Genomic DNA, 7,722 nt, shown 5'->3' on the forward strand with positions numbered 1-7,722 from the left:
AGTCCAAGCTAGGAAGGCCGCTAGAGTTAGCCACTCTATCACTGACTCCAGGGGACGTAAGGTGTCCTCCAATATAGACATAGCTGTCCAATTTCTTTCTTACTATCGCTCCTTGTATAACTTGCCACAGGATACGTCCCGACGCTCGTCCGCAGACTGCGCCGACCACATTAGGTCCTTTCTGCAACAACACTCCCCTTCCCCGATGGCTGCTGCAGATCTTGAATCCATGGATGCCCGATAACCACGGATGACATCTCGTTGGCCCTTAAGCAGCTCAAACCGGGCAAGTGCCCAGGCCCCGATGGGCTCACAGTGGGATACTGCAGGTCCTTTCCCGAGCTCTTATTATCCCCACTGACACATTTATTTAATTCCTTCCCAGACACTCTGACCCCTGGTCCGGACCTCCTGGAGGCCCACATTGTTGTGATACCCAAGCCCGGCAAGGATCCATCCTTGGTGACCAATTATAGGCCCATTTCCTTACTTAATGTGGACATTAAGATTTACGCTAAAATTCTTGCAAACCGTCTCCTACATCTGATCCCCGACATCATCTCCCTAGACCAGGTGGGGTTTGTCCCTGGTCGTGAGGCCAGGGACAACACCATTAAGGCCCTCAATGTCCACCACTGGCTCACCTCTTCCCGCACGCCAGGCTTTCTCCTGTCGCTCGATATGGAGAAGGCATTCGACAGGGTGGCATGGGACTACATGATCGCAACCCTGGATGCTATTGGCATCTCTGGCTTTATCCGGGCCCTATACTCCGGCCCCACTGCCAGGGTGCGAGTCAATGACCACCTGTCGGATGCCTTCTCCTTGTCGAATGGCACACGTCAGGGCTGCCCCTTATCCCTCCTTATTTTTATCCTTACCCTGGAACCCCTACTTCGCAAGCTCAATTCGAATCCGGACATTACTGGTGTGACTGTAGGCGCCAAATCCTACAAACTCGCGGCCTACGCCAATGAAATTTTACTCTTTCTCACACAACCAGTAACCTCTGTGCGAAACCTCCTGAAGGACCTGGATATGTTCCAAGCACTCTCCAATCTCAAAATAAATTACTTGAAGTCCGAGGCACTGAATGTTTCCCTACCGGCGCACCTTCAATCTTTCTGCCAACAAAACTTCCCTTTCAGGTGGGAACCTCAGGCCATCACTTACCTGGGTATTCAGATCCCGGCCAAACTGTCCAACCTATACGCAAAAAACTTCACCCCCATTTTTATGGCAGTCAAGTCGGATTGGCCATCATAAAAATGAACATCCTCCCTAGACTGCTATATGTCCTTCAAAGGATTCCCATCAAAATTCCCCCTGTATTCTTCCAATCTTATCGGCGAATATGCTCCGATTTTATCTGGCGCGCTAAGCGCCCTAGGTTGTCTTGGGATCTCCTAACCGCGTCAAAATCGTTTGGGGGCCTAGGCTTGCCCCACCTTCGGAGGAATTACTGGGCCTGTCACATGTCTAGGATTGTTGACTGGCACAATAGTCGCCTCATGAAGGACTGGGTGAATCTTGAGGATGCCATGTCCCTCTTTCCCATAGGCTTCCTACCATGGTCTAGCCCCAACTCCACTCCGGCGCCCTGTGCGAAACACCTCCTTACGCACCCTCCCCTACTTATTTTTTGCCAGCTCTGTAAGACCTTGGACATATCCTCCAGACCGGGTCCCATGGTCCCCCTATGTCATAATCCAGACTTCATCCCTGGCTTGGTACGCGTCAACCCACTTGTACCCTTGACTGACATCCTGCACAGGGCAGCTCACTTCTTCAGGGAGGGTTCCCTTTTCACTTACTCAGACCTTTCATGGAGGTTCCCCAAATGTAAGATCCCATTCTTCAATTATCCGCAAATCAGGAACTTCCTACTACATACTAATGACCTCACTGCATGGCATAGAGATGCCACTCCCTTTGAGGACCTGTGCGCTCGTAAGACTCCCCAACGTTACTTAATCTCCACCTTGTACTCCATCCTCTCACAGAGACTCGAATCTCGAATCTCCGAATATGGTCCTCTCGTAGCCCCCTCGGGCGCACGTTCTGGGGCCGCGGACACAGTGTGTTCCCCTTGGGGGTGTCCGCCCCCCCCCCCGTTCGTGTGTCCAGGGGCCTCCTATGTTTCCATCGCATGGACAGCATCTCCCTCAAGATAAGGCCAAGGGATCCCACAGTGCCATTCGCCTTTAGGGCGCGCATTCTCCCTCAGTTCGAACTCTTCTTGATACTCCAACGCTTTTCCTGTTGCTCAACCTGCCTTAATTTTCTGGATTAGCCCATGTGCTTTTTCCCCTTTTCACGCTTCAATGGTTTCTTTGTTATTAGCTATGTGTCATTTGTCACATGTTATTGTTACAACTGCTGATGTTTGTTTAAACCGCATTTTGGTTTTCTCTATTCTTTTTTTTTATGCATTCAATGTAACCTTACCTGTATGCCTATAAAATTTTTCAATAAAACGTTTATTAAAAAAAAATACTACATTATGTGGAGTTCCCTATCCACGTGAGCTTGTTTGCAGAGGAGAGGAAGGGGGGATTCCAATCCTTTAAAGGGCCACATACACACACTCACCACGATGACAACTGCCGATGTCATTGTATTAGAGGATTTATGTGAATTACTACCTGTCGCACCATCACTCTGGAGACCTTGGAGTGACCCCTTAAATGGAAAGTGCATTTAGACCTGGTGTTTGCACAGGCCCATGTTTGAAGGTGAGCGCAAGGTATGAGAGGTGGTGGGAGTCACTACACTAATGATGGAATAACTGTGATATTGGAATTGAAATAGTAGAATCCGCTAGAAAGTATATCATCATGTTGTGAACTGATACACAAATAGAAAATAATCAGGACACATAATACATCAGAGTCTTTTTGGAAAAAAGTTTTTTGATTTGCATTTGACTTGGATTAATACAGGTGTGTGTTTATTACATTAAAAGAAAACATCTGTTTTGCACATATTATTTTACTGTGATTTAACACTCTTTGATGTGTAGTTAGTTGGTGAAAAATAGGGTGGACGCAGCATTGCACTTCAGTTTTACATACAGTATATCGGTTACTGTGGGAACACGATTGATGCTTGCAGCCCATCACTAATATAGTTCAAAATATGCATCATAAATCATTAATAGGAGGTAGCACAGGAGTGTCACCCTTCACCTTTTTTTAAAAAATAGCGCTACCAGGCGCCTACCTGGCTGCATTATTCACTCACAGTTTCCTGTAAATGAATGCCTACAAGTACTGTACCATCAGCCATTGCGTCTGAGGGCTTGTAGGTCTCAATGAACTACCTGGGTGCTGGTGATTGCTCTTGTAGGCCATTGATCTTCCTGCTCTCAGGTAACTGCATGCCCATATGAGATACGAGCAGACAGCTATGCTGAAAGTCTGCAGGAGCCTGAGATTGCACCTGTGATCTGCTGTTTGTGGGTACAATGTTCTACAGGCTCCTTAGAAAAATAAATAAGGTGCATAAAGGTAAACTAATTCTTTAAACACTACTTCCCTGTGGAAAATGCACAGATCAGCAGTATAGACACCACACACCATCTGTATCCTACAATACCAATAATCAGTAACCACACATACTGTAGTTAGTTCAGAAAAACATAGAAACAAACATTGAAACAAACCCCGGCCTTAAAGCGGTAGTATACTCTGCTATTTGACTTTTACCTACAGGTAAGCCTTTAATAAGGCTTACCTGTAGGCCCTGCATGCAGCCGCTGAAGGCCCTGCATGCGCTCTGAAGGTCCGGCGGACCTTCAGAGCTTTTTCCTGGTCCTTGCCGGAAAGTGAAACTCCCGCATGCATGTGCGGGAGTGACATCATCGTGGCCACTCACAGCGCCGGAGCCGCAGAACCAGGAAGAGATGCTGAGGCAACATGACAGCGCCCTCCAGGCGACCACGTCAGGGCTTTATTTTAAGGTAAGTATTTCATAATGAGCTAGTATGCGATGCATGCTAGCTCATTATGCCTTTGTCCTGCAGGTTTTTTTTTTTTTTTACTGAGTATACAACCGCATTAACAGTAAAAAAAAACACTTTATTTTAAAATGTAATTGCAATCCTATTACACTAACTATACCAAAAATGACAAATGCACACTAAAATTTCCAAAATAAGATAGTGGATTGTGTTCTCAGGATATAATAAACTTCCTAAAAGAAAATAAATACACAAGAAAAAAACAGTAGTCACAAAAATAAATGTAAATCATACTCGCTTTTTAATTCATCAGAATGTAATGATTGAAGTCGCTTTATCCACCAAACCTCATGTTTTTCAACATGCAAATATGTTCCCTTCTCTTCTTGATCTTGGAACATCCAAGTTAATGAATTGGAGATCCATTTCTGATTGACCTCTGTCTGCAAAATGCCTGGAGACAGATAAAACCGGCTTCTTCTGGTGAATAGTGTCCATGTTGAGCAATTCTATCATTAATGCCCCTGATCCTAAATGTTTGAGTTGGTTTGCTTTCAAAATGAGGGGACACTGTGTACATAATAAATGAGAAAAGACCCAGTTCTTCAACTTCCTAAAAAAAAAAATTGCTGTCTCTTTGGTGTGGGGGTCCTAAAGTCAAATTTACTCATAGTATATTGTAAAACACAACCCCTATAAATAGCCAAAATTGGAATTTCTGGTAATTATGAGATTTTCAAGTATGGTTGTGTCAATTGTGACCAATGTTTTTTTTTTTTTTGCAATAAATTTTTATTGAAGGTTTGCATAAGAAAAATAGTACAATCAATACACGTAAACCAATATTGTGACCAATGTTTTTTGATAAAAGAAAAAGCCTTATATTAAGAGGATTTCATGGAGAAAGCAATCATCCTGGATTTCTGTTGTCTAGATTCCTGTGGTGTAACCCCTACTATCATCAAAATTCACACTTTAATAAACCCTGTGGATACTCTCTTTCCTGAAATGTAACCACCCTCTTTTTTAACTGTGTTCTTTTTTTACCTGGCTCACTCACAATACATTTTACCCTCAATAGTTGTTTATGTACCACCCATTGGAACACAGGCAAGGAATGGAAACTATAAAATTTCAACAATTGGTTACAATCAGTGGGTTCTGTGTAGAGGTCAGTATACACTCTACCTTGTTCAGCATAGACCAATGTTTCTAAAAATGGAAATTGTGTTTCATTGAATGATAAATCTAATTGAATGCATGGCATTGATGATTTTAATTTTTAAATTGAAATTTTAATTTTCTGTTTCAATAAATTTTTATTTAAGTAAGAAAAGAAAAATACAAGCATGTATAAACACATAGCCGTAGATCCATATACACAGGATAAGAACTTTACATAAAATAACAGAAACAGTTACAGTAGGTCGTTAACGGCATATCAGGGTTATACAGAACATCAACATTAAGCAATAAGATTCTTTCAATAGCTTAAGAGCCAGCGATGGGTACTTTGTTACCGAATATAGACATCTAAACTGGCTATGCAGTAAATGGCTCAACTGTCTCGGGGCAGTTGAATGATAGTATAACACATAATCCAAAAAAAAAAAAAAAAAAAACAAATATAGGAACTACCGCTCTTACCTATTTCCCCTGGGCGGGTCTACCTGAGTGCACTTAAATGCCCAAAGCCCTCACCCCTAACGGGTGCAAACTGTGAGGGATTGGACCAGACTTACACCACACAGTTGCATAGGTGTCGCCACTACCTATACAAGAGACCTCGGCCGAGGAGTTATGACGTGGAGTTAAGTAGGGTTTGGGGGAGGGGAGGATAAGGGGAAGTAGTGGAAAGGGGGGGGGAGGGGGGGGCACTTCCAATATGCTTAGGTAAAATTCACATTTACATGTATATTATCACATTTATCAGAGTAGCTATAATATGTTAGAGGAATGATTTAACCAGACCTGCCATTGTTTCAGAAAGGTGGCCGCTCTGCAGTTCTTAAACGCCAACAATTTTTCCATCTCACATTGAGTGGACACCCTGTTTTTAATTGCCGTCAAGTGGGGAGAGGAGGCTTCTCGCCACTTAGCAGCAATTGTAATTCTTGTTGCAAATAGAATATGAGCCAGAACTTTTCTGGAGCTAGGAGGGAGGTCCTCTAGACCCAGGCTAAAAAGTGCGAGGGCCGGGGAAGGGGGGAGGTTGGTTCCCAACAATGAAGATGCCCAAATGAAGACCTATTTCCATAATGGTTGAACCACTGGGCAGCTCCAGAAGACATGTAGCAGATTTCCTCTTTCCTGACATTCACGCCAGCAAAGGGGAGAGCACTTTGGGTCAATGGCATTAAGTCTAGTAGGAGTCATATAGTACCTATGCAGAAGTTTCTGTGAGTTGTCCCAGTGGTCCACACATGCCGAGGATGCATAGTTGGTTTTAAAAGCCCTCAGCCATTGTGCAACCGAGAAGGATTGTTGTAAGGCATCCTCCCATCTCAGAATGGTAGGGGATTTACGGAAAGGGTGGTGGTAATTGTAAAAGCGATAGCAGATCGAGATCCCCTTCGCCTGGGAATTGCCTTTATTCAAGAGATAGTGCCATAGTATTTTCGGGAACAGGGTATTCAGGGATTTGTGGGAGCGATCAAAAGCAGCTATCTGATATTCGGTCAGTAGGTCACTAGCAGAGTCGGGGTGGGTAGGGTTGCCAGGAAATCGGAAGCCACGCTTCCTCCAATTGAGGGTCGACACACCTGGAATCAGGAGATCATAGGCTGCTAGAGGGGTGGGAATATGCACACATACTTCTTCAGTAAAATCAGTTTTTATAATTCTTGTCCATGCCAGAATGGTGGCTTGAACCGTAGGGAAGGCAGGAATGTTCACATTGTGGCATTTGGTGGCCGCACACAGTAAGGCATAAAGATCATGACCTGGGGTGAATTTACGTTCTATTTGGTTCCATAAATTATCCTCTTGTGCCGTTAACCAGTATCGCGTCTGCGATAGTAAAGTTGCATTGTAATAGGCTTGGGCATTTGGAAGACCTACTCCACCAAACCTACGGGGTTTGTATAATGTAGACATGGCTATTCTAGGAGGTTTGCCGTTCCAAATGAACTTTCTTAATGACGAGGCTAGTTTATTAAAAAAGATTTGTGGCACAGGGATCGGGAGGGTCCTGAAATAGTACAAAAGCTTTGGGAGAACCTGCATTCTATATGCAGCGATCCTTCCTAACCAGGAGAGGTGTACTTTTCCAATGTGGGAGAACTCTTCTCCTATTTTAGACAAAAGGGGTAGGAAATTGCATTCATATAGTCTAGATACCGGAGATGTAAGTTGGATACCCAAATACGTGATGGAAGGTGCTTCCCAATTACATGGAAAAACTGATTTAAGCTTACATACTTCGGAAGCCGGGATTGAGATCGGAAGAGCAAAACATTTGCTTGTGTTGACTTTATAGTAAGATACATTTCCAAACCATCGAATAAGGGATTGAAGCTCATGTAGAGATGCAAGGGGAGATGTCATAGTGATAATTATGTCATCTGCAAATAGTCCTAGTTTATGTTCCGTCTGACCTATTTTAATGCCTTGGAGGTTGGGGTTGCTCCTAATTGCTTCCGCCAGTGGTTCAATTACTAGGGAAAAAATTATCGGGGATAATGGGCAGCCTTGGCGAGTGCCGTTTGAAAGATCAAAAGAGTCAGATAGGATTCCATCCGTTAATACTTTCGCCGAAGGGT

The sequence above is a fragment of the Pelophylax lessonae genome (genome assembly GCF_965119305.1).
Source record: "Pelophylax lessonae genome assembly, chromosome: 1".
NCBI classification, from domain to species: Eukaryota; Metazoa; Chordata; class Amphibia; order Anura; family Ranidae; genus Pelophylax; species Pelophylax lessonae.